General features: G+C 42.5%; 1 protein-coding gene across 2 annotated transcripts in view; it reads right to left on the minus strand.

Moving 5' to 3' along the window:
- The window catches only part of chd7 (chromodomain helicase DNA binding protein 7), an 86,998-nt gene that overhangs the window by 63,417 nt on the left and 610 nt on the right, over positions 1–22,971 (minus strand). Inside the window, exon 1 of one of the 2 annotated variants that reach the window (XM_030403540.1) lies at positions 21,016–21,121. The exons of the other annotated variant lie outside the window; for it this stretch is intronic. The gene's annotated coding sequence lies outside the window, so the exon portion shown is untranslated. Of the gene's footprint in view, positions 1–21,015; positions 21,122–22,971 lie in introns of those variants that run through there. 2 annotated transcript variants of the gene reach the window in all.

Consider the following 22,971-nt stretch of genomic DNA (forward strand, 5'->3'; position numbering starts at 1 on the left):
CTGCTGTTAGCTAGCTAGCCCCGTTAGCCACAACCCTCTTAGCTGACTCTGCCTGGGCTGGGTGCTCAGAGGACAGGGGGAGGGCTGGTGTTTTCACTGCTAGCTGGTTAGTATGTAATTGACATAACGTCACGAGTATAATTTCTCGTTTTGTTGGTCATCTTTACTAACTTTTTGAATATTTACAAATTAAATTTTCAGAACAATTTTGGTATGCAAACATTTACTGGATCTGCCTGAGAGCTGATCATGTTTTTATTCAATGAAACCAAAATTAAACCCATAAAAACACCAAATATACTACTGTATGAAGACATGATGAAATCAGATGTTTTTGATGCACTCTAGTGCACTCTACGGTACAGTATTGAGGAAATGTGTTTGTCACCTCAATAAATTTAAGGTAACTAGTGCAGTGCCCGTAGGAAATATGTGTTCCTATAGAAAAGTGGGAGGTTAAGTAGCTTTTTCATGGATGGCCAAATGAGGCTGTGTTTGAAGGTGGAACATCAGGGATATTTAGGTTTGTTGTGAAATCCGATATTCCAGGGTATAATTGGCTGTTTTTGACTATTTTGATTTTGCCATTATATTTCACCCTAAAAACTATTTACGTGGTGTCATTATTTTCAGCACAACCTCACTGTACAGTTATTTTTTCATTTTGACATACTGTATTAACACAATAGACCTAAAATCACAAAAAAAAAAACCCATAAAATCCGAGTAGGAAAAAGTTTTTTTACTGTGAAAACCACAAATATGTTTAAAAAAAAAAAAATGTATTACTTAAAATGCAAATATAAATTGTTGTTTGCTAAATATGTGCATACATTTTAAAAATGTATTTACATTTGAACTATTTACATTTAAATGCAGGCAATGCTCAGGTCTGCCTGAGCTCCTTCCAGCTGAATAAAGAGCTGCACTGCCTGCTCCACATTCAGCTTCTCCTCATTGTTCTGACTCATTAAACAAAAAACCGACTCCACTACACACTAAACACACTACACCAAACACTACATAACACACCAACTACACACTCCAAACACGCTAAATGTCACAAATATCTCAACTCTCAATATCCGCCTCCGTCCCTCCCACAACTTCCTGTTCCTCAACAACCAAACTTGCTGCTTGGACACTTTCGTGACAAAAGCCCGTTTTTACCGTTTCTTCCTGCACCAGACACAAAGCAAATGTGACGGCAATGTCCGCGAAAAAGCGTGGCGGACATTATTTACCCTAAGTCCAGTTTTGGACGTGCCGGTGCGTCCGGTCTGTCGACTGGTGAGCCGTGTAGGTTGGCTAGCAGCTAGCAGCTAGCTACACACGAACATCCACAGATTCAGATTCCACTTCGTTGTCCGCGCGTCTCCGGGTCTCCTCAGACCCGAATAGACTCGGTCCAGACTCGTTTAATCCACAACAGTCAGTTGAGATGCACAGAACGGGACCGAACCGCCGGCAAAATCTCGGTCCAGCTCGCGCCGCTGCAGGTATAAATCTGCTTGTTATTTAAGGTGGGGGGTCGCGGTGGGCTCTGCAGTGATTGGCTCCGGTGGACAATGCTTGCGGAATTCGTAAAGCATTTATGAAATAATTTATTAACGGTATCATTGCAGTCCAAACAAATGTGAAGTCGCACACCTTTGAACCACGCAGCAGCCATGTTGAAACTCTCAGGTCAGTCTGATCCTGATCTGCAGAGATATTTGAGGAATACACACACACACAGACAGACAGATTTTGCTTTTATAGAGAGATTTCTATTTAATTTGTGTACATCTTGTCATTTACATTAAAGAAACACTGTTTTAGTAGTAAAATAAGAGTAAAAAGGTAAAAAAAACGGAATTCCCAAAAATTTAAACGGAAAAAACGGAAATTGGGAAAAAATAAAACGGAAATTGGGAAAATTTAACCATTTGACTTGCAGAGTGTGGTAGTTCATTTAATGCTGCACTACAAACTACTAACTGGATTAGCAGAGGGACATGCTGCATCAAAGCACTTCCAATGTATCTACAAGTTCTGTTGCTGGCTAATTTTTACCTATGGATAAGGTTGGTTCTATATAAATGGAGCAAATGCGGCAATAGAGCTTCTTCATTTGGTCATTTGATCATCCTTCGAAAAGCTTAGCTACATTTGAGTGCTAGTTCAAGTATACCATATAGTAAAAACAGTAAATGTGTGTCATGTAGATGAAAGCACAGCAGGTTCAAACTTTATGTTCAGCAGTCAAAAAGCATGTTTTTAAAAGAACCCCCAACAGTTCTAACTCGATTTTAAGCCCATCCTTACACCCAGCATTTTTTTTTGTCCGTTTTCTGCAATCCAAGCATTTAATCTGCCTTCTGCACATTCCCAGAAAGCAGAGTGCATTAACAATTGCATAAAAACAGAAAATGCTCACATCTGAGAAGCCAGAATCAGCGCCTCTTTCAGAGCTCTACCCTAATTCATAAATGATATCTGTAGAATTCATTTAAGCACTCTTACAGAATGACAGCTCAGCACACACCCTACATTTGAAGCACTAAGGCTGTTGCCACTAGAGAACTTGTTCGGCTACTACATCACTGTGGTGTAAGAAAAAGCACTGTTGAGTTACATCATTTCCTGTGCATTTCAATCACTACAGGAAGAAAAAAAAGTTTCTGCATGTGAGCATGAGGCAGGTGAGGGTAAATGTGTGTAATTTCACATCCTTTGCAGCAAGCTAGTGTGAACACAACCAATTTCCTGTCGGCTCAGCAAGATGCAAACTACATCAGAGGATAAATTCTAGAATATAGAATAATTGTAGCTGTATAAGTGATTGCTGGATATGGTGTGGGAGTAACTGTGCGTGCGTGCGTGCGTGCGTGCGTGCGTACGTGCGTGCATGGGCCTCAAGCCTTTCATCAGATCACTGCCCTAGTTGTGCCCAAGTAAGTAGGCAACAGAATCTCTCTGCTGCATCATTTTCTCTAGAAGTTCGCATCTCACAAGATAGATACATTTTTCCTGCAGATTTCACTTCTGTCATCATCTACTTCTCTCCCCTCACTAGTTGTTTTGTTCATTTCTTCAATTACTGGGTTCATTATCTGCATGGAAAAGAGAAGCCTTCTGCTCTCCTCATAACTCCTCCATAAACTGCTCCTAAGTTTGAGCTCTCGTCTCTTCCTCACAGCACACACACACATAACACATGCACCATTTAGCATTGAGGCCCAGCTGCCACTGCACAGGGAATTAGGTGAACGGTCAGTGTGCCACTTTAGACACCAAATCTCATAAAAGGATGAGGCATTTAGTCTGAGTCTCCATGGGTAGGGTTGCTCTGAGCTGGATCTGTCTACATTGGATCTCTCTGAACTGGATGTAGCTGATTGATTATTATGAGGAAGCAGAGGAGAGAGTCAATGTATAAAATCACTGTTTTGGTTAACAATCAGACCAATGTTTACAACTGATAAACTCAAAAGTCGGATTAACTTAACAGTGTGCACGGTGCGGCAGCTGTCAGTAGACAGTAAATAGAGTGCAATATGGTTCAATTCAGTACGTAATGTCAGTAGACAATGACAGTTAACAGTGTGCAGTACTACCAGCAGTCTCAGAATACAGCTAATGATGGCAACACGTTCAAATGCAGACAGGTTGTAAGTCTTTAGCAATAAAACGTGCTACAGATGCTGTGATTACCTTTGACCTGAAGCGTTTTGGCTGAAAAAAGTTTGTGTCTCCATGTGTGTTCTTGCTAGAGCTAGCTTCTCTAGCATCCTCGTCGTCTGCACAAGTTAGACCAAGCCGTCTCACACTTGTGGTACAGAGTTAATCTGATTTTTGTCCAACTTTCCATCCATTTCATAAAATCCAACTCTTTTCCAAACATTTGATTTGACAGCCATTGTTGTCGGACTTTTATTTATTTCTGACTGCAAAGATCAATCGACCTAATTTCATTTTATTATGTCACATCTATGCCACCAAACCTACAGTAGCCTAGGCTACCTGCAGAACATTGTGCATGTTATTTGAGATTCTCAAATAACATACACAATATTCTGCAGGTAGCCTACAACAGAAGTCATTCTTCCACTTCTGAAATTCAGAAGTTGGAGAATGGCTTCTGTTGTACTATGACAGGGATGTGCTTTTCATGCTGACTCAAGGAAGTCTAACCCAGAGACTTCACTCCCTCGTCTGCTACTCATTCAGAACGTAGCCGGCTGTTTGCGCTATCCTGCTCTGACTTGAGTCACGGCCGTTTCTGGTATCGTGGCTCCCAAGCTAGTGCTACAACGAGTCGGCTGTGTGCTACGAGCTACGAGCTTTCTACGAGCTACTGGCTAAGAGCTTGCTACGAGTGTTTCCCGCATTGGCTTGCAGGCTAGCTTGCGAGCTTCGGTGCCGGAAACGCAGCCGACTCGTAGCTTGGAGCGCCGATGCCAGAAACGCAGCGGACTCGTAGCTTGCGAGCCCCGATGCTGGACTCGTCAGCTACGACGAGTCGGCTGCGTTTCCGGCATGGAGGCTCGCAAGCTAGCCCGCAAGCCGATTAGGGTTCCCTGGTTTGTTCATCAACCGGCAACAGTGGGGAACATAGGACCGTTAAAAAAAGGGTCCTATGTTCCCCGCTTTTCCTTAACGGGTCCAATAATATTAAGGGATTATTTTTTCCACCATAATTTCCATAACTGCTGCATTGTGCGACATAGGTCTATGCCTTCGATGATTTAATTTAATTTAATTTCGTTAGGCCTATTATATCGTCAGTTTATTTTGAAAAGTGTTCGGGACAATATCCATATGCTGGAGTGTGTACAGTACAATTATGTGGGCGCCACAGTCTAGTCAAAACCGCGTAGAGGGTCCGCCTCCTGTTCTGGCATTTTTCATGTTTTAAGACTAATAAATACTAACCCTAACCCTTTGGGTGAACAGCGGGGAACATGGGACCCTTTTTCTAAAAAATGGTCCCATGTTCCCCGGTTCCATACAAAGTGGGGAACATAGGACCCGGGGAACATAGGGATGATCCCGCCGAGGAGGGAAACACTCGTAGCTAGTAGCTCGCAGCAAGCTCGTGGCAAGCCATGTATACGGCTCTGCGCAACGCTATTTATCATTTTAGATTTGATTATAGTAGGACTCAAGTGATTCGAGTTAATGATACTAGAGATTCGCAACTCACGGGTTATTTTAATGAACCAGGTTAAAGATCCAGATGAGTTAAGATTCATACACCTCTAGTACTCAGTCTCTTTCCTCAAAAACTGCTCAGCCTCTTGTACAACGATGGACCCAGCCAACAGTACAGCAGAAAAACTGCTTTCACTGCTTGAATTATATTGACGTCGATAACATAAAACAGAGAACGCCCCCTTATTTTGTTATCCACATGCAGACATGCATGCTTTCCAATGAATGCACACAATCAATGCAGTTAACTTTTTAACATGAAAAGGCTGTGACTGGCAGGTTTATCCTTAAGGTCCCAACACACCGCTTGCATGTGATGCAATAAGCTGGTGGTGCTACATAAAACAGGAATGAACGGAGTGCATAGAAAAACAAAGCGCACGCAGTATTCCGCCCCTCCCACACACACTGCTCTGATTCGCTAGCACACCGCCGATCAGAATGGTTGTGCGCTAGCTGTATGACCAATCAGAGAATCCAATGGCTCAGACGGGCGACAGCCAACCTTCTCAGACTTTGCATGTTGAATCGGAGCAGACAGTGTTCTCGCGGTTCAAAAAGCTTCCAACGCAGCTGAACACACCAAACAGATTTGTTCCCGACCTTGTCCGAGTCTCCCCAAACGCTTCAGATGTCCAATGGTTGGGCCGGTGTGTCCCTGCCTTTAGTCCATTCGAGGGTGTAAAGACACAATATCGTTCAATGTAATTGTAAAGCAGTCAATAAGTAGAGTGACAGAAAGTGAAAGTAGGCTAATCGTTTAACATGTTTTGAGCAAAAATGTTTGTTCGCTGGTCCCAGCTTCTCAAATGTGAATATGTTTTGGTTTTCTCAGTCTTCAGTGATATTAAACCATAAATGTATATATTGGTTTTGGACCATCAGTCATACAAATACAATCTTAATATGTCACTTTCCTTTGTCAATTTAAATGAAATAAGAAAATCTAGTATAAGATGAATCAATTGCCGCCCTTCACCCAAGTACGACTGCTAATTCATCTGCCTCTTACCCTTCAGCAAGGGTTACATAGGGCCCTATAAAATCAGTTTTATTTTTTCCCCAAATTCCATTTTTTCCGTTTTAATTTTTGGGAATTCCGTTTTTTCCGTTTTAATTTTGCGAATCCCGATTTAGTCTTATTATACTACCAAAAACAGTGTGTTTTTAATGTAAATGACTAAAATGTAAACCCAGTAAACTACCCAGTGACATTAAGCAAAGATTTAGTGACACAACTGAGAAGTGTTATGTGGTTTCACAAGACCACACTGATGTTTATCAGTGTTTTCAGATATGACTGCCTGTACAGACGGAAGTTTTAAACTACATGGGTCAATTTGGAAAGGGACAATAACTCGATTTAAAAACCTAAAAAATTGCCATCGCCTGTGTGAGAAGGCCATTCCTCCTCTCCATTATTAGTGGTGCATCAATAGCATTTTCCCACAAGTGATTCGAAGCACATCATTAAATGGATCGCCCTCTGCTGCATAATGATCTACTTGCTGTTGCTGTTGTCGTGGTATGAAAACTTATCAGTAAAGTACAGAGTACTGGACTGAAGCAGATTCATTTGCAGATTGGTGTTTCAAGACATACCACAATAGACCTTTTTCACAGCAGCCCATTATCACAGCAGCCTTATAACCCTATTTTGACATTACAGTAAAATAAACACAGGTGTTACCAATGATGCCAATTAAGATTCTGTTCCTTTCAGGACAAACAGTCATAGTCTACTGGAAACCCCTATATGGCCCATACTAAACCCAGAAATGTTGTTTCCTATGAACTTTTATTATTAAAATGTCATCTATAGGTTTAGCCGATGAGATTAAGCTTGGTTGCTAAAAGTTGCATGTTGGGCAATTTGCATAATTAGCATAATGAGCTAATTAAGGGGAAACACTACAGGTGAAGAATAGGGCCATTTTTTAAACTAATATATACCACCATGAAACTTCCCTAGTTGATTACTTACATTAAGACAGTTACTTTTTGTATTATGAGTTTTCTGAAATTGTATGTTTAAATATACAAATGAGGCATTATCCAATTAAATATGCGCTCATTTGCATACATTTCCAGAACATAAATCTAAACACTGGATAAAGCCAGGTTCAAAATTCTTGTTTCATTTTGTTGACATATTATAGCCATAGGGTTTTTACAGAGGGAATTTTAGATATCTCTTTTTATCACTCCATAAATCAGAAAATACTGTCAACAGCCATAAAAAAAAAAAACATTTTCGCCCTGTTTTTAGGAATAAAATGTTATATAAATCAGGCTATGAATGATATATGAACAAACCCCTCTCTTAAAACCTTAAGAATATAGATAGGAATAAAACTGGAAAGTTTGGTGTATGCAAGTGCTACTGAAGAGGAGATTTTTGGCTCAGAGTATGAGAAAAAAATCATTTAAGAAAATGGGCGTTTTCAGATTTCTATCCTGAGACCCGTTTTCAAAAAAGTGCCTTTTCAGGCGCTACGTTTTTTCCGGATCTGTGTGGACGGTCAGCCAAAACGATGCGTTTTTGCAAAAGAGCGTTTTCGTGTAGACGGCCTCTAAAGCCGCACCCGAAAGCCAGTGTGAATGGGGCTAATGAGTACGGTGTGCCATGAACACCAGGTTTCACAGTGCAGGAACAGCACTATGAAACCTACCACAATGTGTACTGCATCACACACTAGCATGTCTCCAGGTAGTTATAACACAGACCTTGTGACAGAGGCAAAGAAATGGAGGGGACATTATTGGAAGATGCAGAAGAGAGAAAGAGTTTGACGGAGCAAGGGCACAAGTAAATCTTGGACCAACAATTTAGACATTGGTAAGAGTGAATTGCGCTGGAATAAAACTAGAGGAGTGCCATGGCGCAAAACATTTTTGCATACATTTTTGGATCCTTGCATATTGTTCCTTTAACCTGCAGATTATTTTCTGAATGATGTAACAAAAGTAGGGCAACCACAAACGATTATTTTGATAGTCGACTAATCACCAATAATTTTTTTCGATTAGTCAACTAATCGGATCATACGTAAATTGAATGTAAAACATACAGCAGCTTATCGCACCAGCATGCAGCTGCTCTTATATAACCATCATTAGCTTTCAGCTTGAAGTGTTTAAGGTATATGCTAACTAAAAAAGACAAGATGATAGTTCATTTAACCTTTAATGAAATATGCAGCTTCTAGCAACAAACAATTCTTTAACTGTGTAGCATAAAGTGCAAACAGCTGAGTAAAATAAGCATAAGGCACTGGCCTAAACAACACAAGAACAAATAATTAAGGTTTTTTAGGCTGTTCTTTCCTTCATTTGTCTCTGGCATCAAACATACGTAGTAGTTTATACTGTGAATATGGTTTACAAATCCTGTTCATAACCTAAAGCCAATGTAGGCTATATTAAAAGATGCAATATATATTAATACCACATCGTGTGATTCTATATGAGGCAGAGTTATGGAAATGTAGGACACATGAATGTAATTATTACACTCACTGTCTCCCCTATAAACTCAGTTCATGTGAATAATATCACTATTCCTACAATGACTCCTTTGAGTCGAAGCGAGTAAACTCAACAAGCCAGTATGAGGGAAACTCAGCTGTGATTGTGCTACTGTGGTTCATAGTAAAGTACAACAGACCGCTGTAATCAAGTAAGAGACATATTTTCATAACTTCGCAGGTAGTCCAACTTCCTCTCTGACTTTTCTCCAAGCACTCTCCTTTATTGTCCGGTCTCTGTATGCGTCTACAGTGGCGGTACACAGCTCAGGGAGCGGACCCGGAGCGCTGCTGCCGGCGCTGTAGCCCGGCTTGGAGCGACACAACAAGCGAGAAAAGCTAGCTGCTCTATTGTTGTGCTAACTGGGGCTAATGCTCCGTGCTCGGGCCCCGGAGCTTGTTGGCTCCGTACTATACTGCCACATTCCATACGCATACAGAGACCGGACAGAAACAGATACAGATACACAGGGAGCTGGACGAAGCAGGAGAGAGCTTGGATAAAAGTCAGCAAGGAAGTTGGACTCTGTGTTGCTCAGAGACGGCCGGCACACTGATCCTAAAATGGTATTGTGGGCGGAGTTGGACCTGCAGCCTGCGGGAAGGCTGCAGCCATTACCATGGAAGGTGCCGCAGCAGTTTTGAGAGAAAAACAAAGTTTAAAAACAGACAAAAAAAAAACGACGTGTCGACTATTAAATTAGTCGTCGACAATTTTAATAGTCAACATAATCGTGACTAGTCGACTAATCGTGGCAGCCCTAAACAATAGCACCTAAATGTTGAGATAATGTTGAGTTTGCCTTTTTTGTTTTGTAACCCCAAGCAAACTATGTCTCAAAATAAACCCTGAAATAATCAGAACTTTGACCTCAGGGTGGCCGAAAGTTTTATCACCTCATTTAAACAAAGTCAGAAAACATATGAAAAGGGTTTGGTTCTGACACTGCTGGATGCAGGCACATGTGCCTTTGTGTTTAACAAAATTATTTACAGCTCCACAAGTTCCACCTCACCTGAAACCACAAGTAATCGCTGAGTGGCTCTAACATGTATAGTTTTAGCTGACTTGATAAGTTAGCCAGCTAGGCCATGGAATTCACACCAACCGCGCAGCTCCGTCAAACCACCATTATCAGGGCCAAGCATTCAAGCCAAGCTATAACCACAGAATATCACTGCCAAGTTAGAGCCACTGAATGGTTTTCTGGTAGCCAGTGACATTAAACAGTCATTCACTGTAGTGCAGTAGAGATGGGTCTTAATTTAACAGAAAGCCAAAGAGTAAATAATGCAAACACTCATCATTTCCAACCTCATCAAAATAAGTCTTGTGCTGAAACGTACACAAAGGTTTCTGTTCAAAGTACTGGACGGCTGATCACGGTATTGTGTAGCTGGAATATGGTTGCACAGCACGCTATTGTCACACTCTTGACGTCAAACCACTGCACCTGGGGAGGGGGACTCATTTGCTGCATCAAGCTTGACCAAATGGCTCACAGTGTGTATGCAGTGTTAGTGTGGGGTGAAAGGAGGAAGAAGGAAGAGAGATTAGCCAACAGCAGCTTAAGGCAGTCCTGTCTGTGCTGTTCAAAGTTTGGCAGCTAAACTGTCTGTAGCCTCCAGGCTTTACTACAGGAAATCTCTGCCATATCAACAACACCATGTTTCCACACACACACAGACAGAGAGACAGCGACACAGACAGAGAGACAGCGACACAGACAGACAGACAGACAGAGACACACACACACACACACACACACACACACACACAGAGTGAGCAAAGTAACAAACTACATCAGAAGCTCTGAACACAACCTAAACAGACTCCTGAGGAAGTGAGTGATCTCCCTCTTCCTCTGGAGAGCACGTGTGCATCCACCCACCTCACATTGCCACTTGGATCTAAACCGCTATAATTTATACCTTTGTTCCGAAATGGAGGACAGCATGCAGGAGCTGGCTAGCTGTGTGGGTAATTACGCTCAAGTGAAGGGATGCGGGGCCGTGTGTTTGGGGCTTTGATTTGAGGCCCGGAAGGAAGGAAGAGAAGTGGGGGGGGGGGGGGGGTTCAAGAAAGCAAGAGAAAAAAAGAGTGAAGCAGTGAAGCTGGAGAAAATCTGGTTATTTTACGCACGGCTGCTTTGTTAATGGACAGTGTGTGTGTGTGTTTCGGGGAGGAGCTCGTCAGCAGGGAAAGGCTGTGTTTATCCAATCTGTTCCCTGCCTTTACCATGTGGTAGGAAAACCACTGGTCGGCTCCCAGTCTGGTCCCAGAGGACACAGAGGCCGACCCAGAGACAGCACAGGAGAGGCAGAGAGAGAGAAGTAGGCCACAGGGGCCGGCCAAGGAACCTGCTAGTGGAGGGGGGAGCAAAGTGTGTGTGTGTGTGTGTGTGTGCTCAGCTAATGAACCTGTCTAAAAACAAAAAAATATCATTGCATCTGAAAGTGAGTTCAAGGGGAGGTACAGGTGCAGATGCATATGTTAGGGTGATGTTGACAGTAAGGGGCCGTCCAGACGAGAACGTTCTTTTGTGAAAACGCACATGTATTGCATCGTTTTGGCCAACCGTCCACACATATCCTGAAAACGCAGCGCCTGAAAACTAATTTTTTTGAAATCGGGTCTCGGGGTGGAAAAATCCAAAAATTGGGCCCCCCGTTTTCATGTGGACAGCGAATCCGCATACTTTCAAAAATGATGACGCCATCGCCCCACCCCTCGACCTCTTGCCTCCGACCTCTGAACCCCACGACGTCTCATAACAACAACAACAACAACAACAACGGCGGCATGTGCACGGCCCCGAAGACAGAAACATGGAAGTACAACAAGGATAAGAGATTTAATAAATATTCTTACACCATTCGTTATCGTGTAAATTCTCGGCCTTACTGATGTGACTCACCTCATCCGCCATTTGTTTTAACATTTGAGATATGGCCAGCCCTTCAAGGTCAAAAGAATTAATACAGTTTAAATTTTTGCACACCACCATGGAAAATCCATTCATACTGTCCCATCCTGAATGTCAAACAGTATTGAAGTTGTTTTAAAAAGGACTATGTTTGATATAATGCTTGGAGAGCTGCAACAATTAATCATACTGTCAAAATTGTAAACTGATTATTGTTAGGTTTTGGACAAAACAAAACAAGCAACTGAGATAGCGATCTCAGGCTATGGAAAACATCAAACAACTTTTTCAATGATGTCTCATCATTTTCTGACATTTTATAGGCAAATGGCAAATCGATTACTCAACTAATTATTTGACGCTGAAAATAAAAGTCAGTTTCAGCCCTAGGTAAATTACCCTGCTGTGTTTCTTGAAAAGCTGTCACATATCCAACCGACGTAAGGCTCTCCTCTGAACTTCATGATGATGGAACGAAAGGATTTACTGCCATTCAAATAGCTGTGAAATGCCATATGAAAACACCCTTGTGACTAGCTGACTGGTCTCCTCCACACATCTACTCAACGTCATCAGATAGTAATGGCCAAAATTTTTTTTTACAATGCTGGCTGATGGTTACAGGATTTATAGGCAGTAAAGTCCATGAAATGTTTTAATTCCAAGATGCTCATGACTATAATGTACAGCTTTAGTTAGAGTGATGCCTTTCTGGATCTCCATTTTTTGCTGCACTTTGGGTCCAAGAATTCACTGCATGTTTGGCTTCATCACCAGTTCAAAATCCCTACACTACTAAATATTTTGAGTAGGGGTTGACAGTGTTGACCGCCACGAATCGATCCTGTTCTCACGCACTCAAGACAAGCGCACCGGTCAGTGAATAGCATGATATGTACTCTGGGGCGCGCAGGTGGTTGAGTGGTTAGAGCGCATGCCACATACGCAGCTGACCCCAGTTCGATTCCGGCCGGAGGTGCTTTGCTGCATGTCACATCCCCCTCTCTCTCTCCCATATTTCCTATCTGTCTACTGCTTAATAAAGGTGTCTATGCACTCTGTGCTCTGTATATGTACTCTGATACAGTGGATGGCAGTGTGGTTTTTAGTACGCCGGTAAAACCAATGAAGAAGAGGAGGACTAATTAACACAGTTGGCTTGACCGTAACTTCCTCTGCAAAGTAGACGGCTTGCGTCATCGTCTAGATCAAGTCGCCACAAAGTCGTGGCCAAGCCATGTAATTACATCGTCATGTGATGCACTGGGGACTTTTTCCCAAAAGCAAATGTTAAAGATGTGTCTGTAAAGTCAGAATTTGAGTAATTTGGTCCAATGAAATCTGTAGCATGTAGAAGAACCGCCCTATTACATTTTATCCTCATCCAAGTTAGCTCGGCGCTAAACCGGTTAGTTAGCCAACTTGGTCGGCGTGAGTATTGAGTGCCCATGCTCTATGGCACCCCAGCTTGACAGTCACTGCCACAATTAAAGTCTGATTCTGTGGGAAACACTAGTTGATCAATATGGCTTTTTCTCGTTCAATATCAATTTTTAGAAATCAAGGAGACTAAAAAACTATATTTGGGACATATTCTTTTACAGTAAAAAATTAAAATCTTCGTGTTAAAATCTTCAAAAAACAAGTGATGAAATAAACCAAAGTACTGTTCTTCAGTACAACTGAGGTAATTAACTTGAGTATTTCCATTTTTTCCTTCTTACTACCCCCCATCCACTAGTTACTTTGCAGAATTAGATGGTTCAGTTGATATTGTTGTGGGCAGAATATTGTGAGAGGATGTTGCATCATTTGAGGCGCTCATTTGATGAAAATTGACTTACGTATCCTTCATGCAAAATAGTGAAGTACTCCACTGCGTGGTCGCCAGAGGCCGTGTAGCCTTCAGCAGCTATCACAGCCAAATTACAACTGCAATAGTTTGTTTTTTGGTCCCATCTGTGCCAATTAATCGGCCAACTTCTACTGACCAACATACCAAAACCCAAATACTCTTCATTTAATGCAATATGTGATGGAAGAGAGCAACAAATTCTAGTTTTTAAGATTCTGGAACCAGCAAATGTTTGACATTTTTGTTTTATAACTTAAAGTGGATCTGTTGGTATCATGTACATGTAACATACAGAGGCTGTGTTCTTGCTGTTGCAGTACAGGGCTCAAATCCCACCTGCAATCATTTGCTGCACGTCACCCCTCCCCTCTCTCTCATCCTGTTTCCTGTCATCTCTCAAGTTTTCCTATCAAATAAAATAAAATATCTTAAACCAAAATGTATTTATTTTATTGCCTAATCGTTACAGTTCTAGTCCCATTTATTAAAAAAATAATCTCTGGATTTGTTCCCCACTGCTTTCTGTTCATTAACATTTCAATAGTTATGTTTGAATTTCCTTCAAAAATAGAATGCAGTGTGAACCTAAATGAAAATCAGATCAAACTGTTACAGGCGAGGGGGAAATTGTAGCTCTGTGATGCACATGGGTTATCACAGAGGCACACTACCACCTTCCCTGCCTTTGGGGAAACCCCTCGAGGTCCTGACTAACTTTCAAAAGGGGGAAGACTTCTCCAAAACTACAGGTTTCATTACACCCTTGAGTCCAAAACCACAAGTGGTTCGGGGCTGTTAAGAGATTTGTCATCCCTGTGCAGAGAAGAAACTCTGATGTTCTTGTTGCTCAGAAACTTTTCCAGAGAGTTTTTTTCAAGTTCGCTGCCTTCATTTGCATTTCTAGATCAGAGGGAGTCTCCAACAAAAGTTTTCATAATCTTTTCCCCCTGAAACCTGAAAACACCGAGCCATCTCCATGTGAGACAAAACAGGAAAACATACATACAAATATAGACCAGGTTAAGGCAGCATCTCCCTAATCAAACACTAGCTCCATTCACACTGCCGTTTGCATGTGGGGATCCTGCGCCAATTCTCCGCACCCTCCTCTGTGTGAAAGTTTCAGATGTGGAGGGGGGTGATCCGCCTCCAGAGGTAGTATCAGGGCCGCATTTTGGAGAACCAAACCAGTGTGAATGGATAAGCCGGTGGCGCGGAGTAGGGGCGTGTCGGCCTGACAGTCTGATAACTACACAGGTCCTTCACTCAGCTTAATACAAAGAAATTTCCCACAAAGCAACATTACAAACCAAACCAAACAAAAGTAACGTAGTGACTAACTTTCTTTGGCAACGTATGAGGAAAATATTACCACAGCTGTACGTGGAGAAGCGTCTGTCCTCCCGTGTAGTGTTTGTGTAGAAAATAAAAGCCCTCCAGACCGAGACTCCAGAAAAAACAGCCTCCATCCCTGTTAGTGAGTCAGACAGCTTCCAGTTTACAGATAGCGATTATGTAGCCCAATTGTGTAATTTAGCGCGAAAACAAAACTTCGTCGCTTTCCGGGATATTTGGTGGGTCAGGATTTCAATCACAACACATTATAACAGCATCCACGTGATTATAAACCATCCCCGGGTTTAGATTGACAGGGGGACACCGGGGAAACACCTTGAAAACGAAGTCATCGTCGTGACGTGTGCCTTCACACCCTTTTTAGGAGCTGCAGCGCCGGCTTTCTGTGAATCGTACACGGAAAGGCGGAGATGCTTTGCTCCGTGTGAGTCACCATCGGGGGAGAACTGGCGAACCACCACTCCGGGGTTAATGCGGCATGGCTGTGTAAAAAGGGCTACTACTTTTGATCTGCCATTGGAGCCCAGCGGGTCACACAGTTGTGGACCGGGTCTCCAGAGATCATCTTCCTAACGGAATGTTGAATCAGCTATGTGAATCACTTGACAAGAGAAATGGTGATAGAAAATGAGGGGAGGTGGAAGGATGCACACATGCCACAACAGTGCCATTAAACCACGCCGTGCTCTGGGAGGCTGATGAGATTTTCGTGGTGCCACTTTTCAGCGATGGAATTCATCTGCAGCTGATGACACAAAACTCCCACATATTTCCAGTGGAGTGTCCTGGGTTTTAGCTTTGCTTATATGTTTTCCAGCAGCAGTAAGGTTCGATCGCAGAAGAGAGCTGAAGGATGGAAGAGGAACGATGGGACATATTACACATCAGCACCGGGACGAGGTCTTGGATAGATTAAAAGGTATGCATACATATGGGTCAGAGATGTACTTGACAGGCCATCTTCTCTATCACGGCACAGAAAACACATACAGCCCACACACAGACATTTGAGAGCTGTATTAATGCCAGCCTCTCTTCTAGGCACAGCACTAAGTCCAGAAGGCCCTCGCTGCAGGAGGAGGATGGGGGGATGGGGGAGGTGAGTGAAGAGGAGGGGGCAGATGGAGAGACAGGTATGAGGGAGGGATGAGCGAGAGCAACAGTGATGGCACTCAGCTTTGAATGTCACCGCAGTGCTAAAGACCCCCAGTAACCTTTTGGCTGGAAATGAGAGGACTGGAGGGAGGGGAGGTGAAGAGAGGGAAGAAAACAGACAGGCAGGCAAAGATGGAGCGAGAGAAAGAGATAGAAAGGGTGAGAATGAAGAGTAGAAAGAAGAGGAGGGAGCACATGCATGGGCAGAGAGGGTTGGGTGAGGGGTGGAGGTGGAGTGATAGGTGGCAAGATGAAAGAGATGGAGACAAACAACAGCACCACTTCTCATCTCTGTAACTGGGCTGCCATCCACAACACATGATGACAAGAGACAAGATGGCCAACCTAACAAAGACCAGTCCTTTGGCTCAGATACCCAACACCAGCCTTTCACCACGTAACTGTATAACAGAAGCAGAGAAGCATCAGGTGCTATATACCTTACACAGAGAACAAAAAGTCAGTTCAGTATTGGCCTTTAGCCTGTTGTCAGAGTCATCTACCTCTGAAATACACAATTCTCCCTGCTGACAAGGAGGGAAGGTTTGTGAATACTTTTCAAATCAGATATCTGACAAGAAAAACAGCCATGTGGAAAGGCTTCAGCTTCTAGAAAGTCTAGTTGGTAAAATCTGCACTGAACTCATAGAAATATCATAGGTGGGATTGGCAAAGGAAAAAAGCAGAAAAAAATACGGCTCCACTATGTCTCTCTTTACATTTTTTTTTGTCCCGTTGTCGGCTTCGGCTAAGATAGAAATAGTTTGCCCCACACGTCCAAAATTCTTAGAAGACAGTTTCTCCTAGTTTTTTTGTAGAAGTGGTGCTCTGAGTTGGTAACCAGCAACACTAGGGGGGTCCGGGGGCATGCCCCCCGGAATAACATTTTGAAAAAATAACCCTTTAAATGGCGACCACTGGTGAGATTTTCGAAAAATCTGAAAAAAAAATTCCGACTCAAAATCTAAGCCATGAGACAAAATAGTGTAGAAGTTGACATTGCTGCTTGAAAATATGTTAACCTCTTGAACATTTTTAAACTTTATTATATATTTTTTATGGAAGCAGAATCTGTTTCAGAAGTCAGTGGGCCACATGACATGGTGGCTATTGAGAAGAAAAAAAAACACAACAACATAATTTCTGCATATTAATATTAATATAAAATAGAGGAAACACTGCTGCTGGTTTGGAGTCACTGGGTCACATGACATGGAAGATAATACAAAATAATTGCAGTTTTTTTCAGTAATATATTTATGCCAAGTAATTTAATGACGGTCCCTAAATCAGTTTTCAGTGATTCAGCGCGAGGCTCTGGCAGGTGAGCTGACCGTCCTCCTGCTGCTAACACTGGGTGAACCTCAGTAAAGTCGCGGCTGGACCCGAGTGAATATCCGCAGAATATCCAACCTGAAACTAACTTCACCCCGGTTCAATGAGTCTCCTGTTGCAGCCTTTGAATAGGATGACGAGGATTTCAGTCGCTCGACTTAAACGGTGGGTTGTAGAAATTATACAAATAGCAGTAATGACAATAATAATCCATTTCAAGATAACTTGGGGTGTAGTGCTTTAACTCTGTGCAACTTAAATTCGCCATTGGCCCATGATATTGATATGTTTACCCCCCCCAAAACAGATTTGCATGATTTACGAGAGCCTCATTTTCAGGTCGGAAAAGCCGGATTTCCGGATTTATCTGGAAGAATATTGTCAAAATTCCTCCCAAGTATGAACTTCTTAATGTTATATCACCTAAAGCTGTTCTGATACCATCTTATTTCTTCCAGACACCGTGACCTGAACTTGTGGTTTAGCAGGTACTGAATACCAATCTTATTACAGTACATTAAAATTAAAGAAATACATATTGTAATTCAAATAAATACAACAAAAACCTGGCTGTATACGACTTACCCTGTATGAATGTGATATGATTGCTATTGTGTGGCCTGGACTGTATCTAGCCAGGTCATTGTGCTTTTTCTAGCCAATTTCAGTGTTAACAATATAGAATGTGTTTCCAACTTTAATCTCAAAAACCTTTTAAGATCATCAGTCTACAGTTACCGATTTCTATATCAGGAGCTTTCTAAATTGGCTTTTATTGAAGATCAGTGGCTGTGTCTTTTCAGGAATGCCACATGCAACTCTGAAAATAACATAAATAGACATGACATGGTTGGGTTCTTTATGTTGCTATGAAAAATACAACTGAGTGCCATGTACAGCCTATGAGGACCTTTAAGAAACAGCTGCTTATGGCAGCGCAGCTTGAGAAAAAGTGCTCCCTATGGCCATGTCCACACGTACCAAAACGACCCCCCCCCCCCCCCCCCCCCCCCCCCCCCCCACACACACACACACACACACATCTTCCTTGGCACCATTTCAAGAATATGTGCGTCCAAATGGATCCATTGTAAAGACTTAACAGGTTTTAGTTCATATTCTAGGCCTATAGGTGGCGCTTGAAATTCACCAAAAACAGAGAAGAGACGGAGCATGCGCATAAAGCTTGCGCATTGTATCCAGACAGTAGAAGGAGAAACCGAACACAACACGAAGACGAAAATGGCTAGTCGGTTGTCCATAATCCTTCCTCGCTCATCGTAGTGTCAGAGGAGCATAGTATTTTGCCCCAGTAACCCCAATAGGCTCAAAATCTTCTGCAGCACGAACACAAACATGTCGTCCGCCATTGTTGTTGTTATGAGACGTCGCAGTGGTCGGCTAGAAGTTGAGGGGTGGGGTGATGGCGTCATCGATACACAAAGTACGCAGATTTGCTGTCCAAAAGAAGGCGCGAGGGCTTTTATCAAATTTTTCCACCCTGAGACCAGGTTTCAAAAAAGTGCGTTCACAGGATCCACGTGGATGATCGGCCAAATGTAAAACATGTGCGTTTCCACAAAAAAGTGTTTCCATGTGGATGGCCCCTATATCTCAGAACAGCTATTCACAATGAAAGAGAGGTGAAGGTGCTGCTCGGCTTTCACTTTGAGAACAGTTTACTGTAAACTTTGAAAATAATGTTACAAGACATTTCAGTAGTTGACCAAAAACTGACTGATTCGAGAAATTTCAGGAAAAGTCACTGGAACTTCTGCCCTTCAACCATTTAAAGCAAATTATTTTATAAAGTTAAAATATATTACTTTGACGTGCCAGGGCTTTTACCTTTTGTTCTGCTGCAATTCCATTTACTGAGTAGCATTGTTCATGTAAACACAAGCAATCTGTCAAATAAAATGTGCTTTTGGTAAGAACATTGTATCAGTCTCAAGAGAAAAACAAATCAAAGCTACAGCTTTCCTTCAGATAAATCCACATAAACATTCAACTGTTTTTAATGTGATTGGTTTTGAGAAATTTTAACCATTAATTCAATGAGAGGAAGTGTAATTTCATTCTGATTTGGGAGAAACAAGGGAGATAGTGATGCCTCCTAAACCAATTTTATAAAACTTGCGCTCTTGAGGATGTTCACAGCCACAAAACTACAGTAGTGAAGAGAATGAACTGACAGGGAATTTTAAATCAATGGAAACAAGTTAACTGAGGGGAAAAATAGTGACACTGACACACTTTACACAGGTCAGTAGAGAGTGGAACATAATGGGAGAAATGTTTAGATCAGGGGTCCCCAACCACTGGGGTGTGGACCGGTACCAGTCCGTGGGTCATTTGGTACCGGGCCGCAGAGAAAGAATAAATACGTTATTTTATTTCCGTTATATTGACGATCATACTCGGAAAGTTGTTTTATTTTGAAGAAGGGGACCAGGGACCAGCTTATTCAAAAGCATGACACATTGATGGACACCTGTTCAAAGTGAAATGTTTCTTTGATTCTTCCAAAAGCTTTTTACTCATTAACAGGGCTCTACAGTGCAAGCATTTCACTCGCATTTGCCCCTAAAAAAAATGTATGTGCAAACCGGGAAAATCATTTCGGTGCACAGTGTGTGAGCAAAGGTCACAAGTTACCGTCACAACCTACTTCAAAAACTACACTCCTCTGGCCGCAATGCACCAATCACAGTAGTTTTCTGTAATGACGAAACCAGTGTAATGCCAGAGGTGACAGGTCAACGGACTGTGGTGAAGTTAGTTTTAGGTCAGATATTCGGCGGATACTGACTTGGGTCCAGCCGCGACTTTACTGAGGTTTGCGGTACAGCTGGGCTGGAGGCAAATCTGTGGAGAACGCCACTTCCCTCCATCCTACTTTACAACGTCCGAAATGTACATGCTGTTTTTATCCTGCACTATCCTGTACCATTGAAACTAAATTTCGTATTATCGTATTTGAGTGCTTCCTCTAATTTATATGAATATTAATATGCAGAAATTATGTTTTTTTCTCAATAGCTTCCATGTCATGTTACCCAGTGACTCCAAACCAGCATCAAATCGTGTTCCTAAAGGGCCAAATGAGACACACCTCTTTTTACTGTATTTTAGTGCCTCCTCTATTTTATATAACTATTAATATACACATGGACAACTGACACATAAAGCATGTGCTCATTGGGAAAAATGTCAGCGTAGAGCCTTGCTTATAAAGCGTGTTTCATGATACTCAAAAACACATTTTATTTATGTGGTGAATGAGCATCACTGAATGGATGTTACACTGAAACCTGAATTGCTTCATTCTGTGAAATCTCAATTAACTGTCAAATCTTAATGTATTTGATGGGGTCTGAGTCACATTCTAGCATGTGTTGCCTCCCTGCAACTTAACCCAAGGGTAGGGGGACTGGGATTTCCCTGGCTGTGTTTGAGGCCATGTCGGGGGACTGAGCTGAAAATGGGAAATGGCATGACAGAAATCTACATACTCTAGGTTTTGTGGTCTGAGCATACAGGACAAATAAAATGTTGTTATATTTTCAAAAAAGGAACAAGGAACAGCTTTTGTTTCAGGCAGTTAAATTGACCTACATCCAAAGAGTAAAGTGATAGTTATTGAAACTATTAAGCAACATACGCGTTGTCTTATATTTTTTGACCTCGAGGCCAACCAGTCGAAGTTGAGACGAGCAATTCCAGTAAGCCCTGTTGAGTTTGGACTCAAAAACAGGCTTGACTCCTGAAAAGAAAGAAAAAAACACCACTAATCTGCCAGAATGAAACCACTGAAAATATATTAAGTACATATAATACATACGCCTGAACAGAGTTGTTAATGCAATTTAAATGAGGGGACATTTATGTTTGTGCCCAAGCTTCAGCTTAGACCAAACTGCCTCTCCACCAAACCACAAGAAAAGACAGACATTAATGGGAGAGAGACCAAGTTGTGGAGAACATCTGTTGTGTGTGTGTGTGTGTGTGTGTGTGTGTGGTCGGGGCCTCTTATCTGTAGCTCAGTGGCCGGGTGGCCCGCTAAACATTACTAGCTGCCATCTTGGCTCACAAACACAAGGTGGTGGGAGTAGCAGCTCCTGGCTCCATGGCAGACAGGGGGAGGAACAATAACGATCCACACTGAATATGTCCGACTGAATAAAACCACCATGTGAGATTGAATGGCAACTTGTGTGTTTTGGGGGTCCCCCCCACCCCCACCCCCGAGACAGAGCATCCAAAGTTTCGTGACCACTGTGCAAGTTGACCGATTACAGAACATGTCCTGGGGGAAAGAGGACATAAGCACAAGAAACAGAGCAAAAAGTCCTACTGTAAACTGAAGGAAAATGCAGACATTTTTTGTACCTATCGATAGTTCCTGCAACACATCTTTTACAGGATACAATGAAAGCGGCAGGTGTTCCGAGCTGTATTTTGTCTCGTCCACATCGGGTATCAAGGGTAGCCGGAGTGGCCGCAAAACTTCGGTCACCGGATAGAATGTAAACTGCAAACAAGCGTTCTTTAAAAAAGCTAAAACGCGGAAAAGACTTTGCGTTACTTTGCCTGCTAACCACAACAAAAAGTTAAGCGAAAGATTTGTAAAGTTAATTTTCTTGGCCAAGAGCTATACACCGACTGATAACCGCCCCGAGCAGATTAGAAGCTAGCTCGGGGGTAATAGTGGGGGTGGGCGATAAGTGGTCTTCGCCTGTACACAATAGGGATGAGAACTGGCTAACAGGCTAGCTGAACTTCTGTGTCCTAGCGCTGGGCTAACTTCCAGCGGCTAGCACGGCTAATTAGCCTATCAGCGGTATTTCGCACGTCGTTCCGTATCATGGAACGATTCGCTCATCTCGGTCTTTACTCAAGTTATACACTTTACTCTCTGCTCCAAATATGTACATGAGATTCCACAGTCCCTTTCGTACATATTAAAGGGGGTTTTGCAATTTTAAATGTGATAGGAACAACGTGAAAAACACGGTTGTATGGAATGACCGCCTGGCCTCACAGCTCCCCCTCTCCTCCGGTCTGTCCCTTCCGTCCAATACAACTAGCGTCTACTACGGACACTATCCCCTCACCATGAAAACACAAGTGTTCAATAGAAATACAACTCGTATGCACACTTTTGAGCGGAAACACCTGATTTCAACCGACACGACGCGTTTTTGGCGATATATGCCCAGTATTCTCCTTTGGGAATCTCCCTCAGAGAGCTCCGCTCATTGCGTCGGCCAGTGACTCACCTCTACGCTCGAGCCACCTCGTGTCTCACAGAAGCCTCAACACAATTAGCTAACTGGCTAACACGCACACTTTTAAAGTCCACATTTCATATGACAAAATTCAACAAGTTTCAGGGGAAACGGACTCAGGTTAACAGAGAGAGGCTCTGTGCTGTGCTGGGTTTTTTTAATTCCACTTTTCAACTAACTAGTAGGACTGTTGTGCGTGTGTGAGTGTGTGTGTATGTGTGCGATGCAGCGAGTGGCAAAGCTAAACTTGCTATTGTTAGCATGTCGGCATGGCAGCTAACGTTTCATGAACCTTCAATGACTTTGTGCTGAAATGAGAAAAGAACAAC

This window comes from Sparus aurata, chromosome 21, assembly GCF_900880675.1.
Source record: "Sparus aurata chromosome 21, fSpaAur1.1, whole genome shotgun sequence".
In the NCBI taxonomy this organism is placed as follows: domain Eukaryota; kingdom Metazoa; phylum Chordata; class Actinopteri; order Spariformes; family Sparidae; genus Sparus; species Sparus aurata.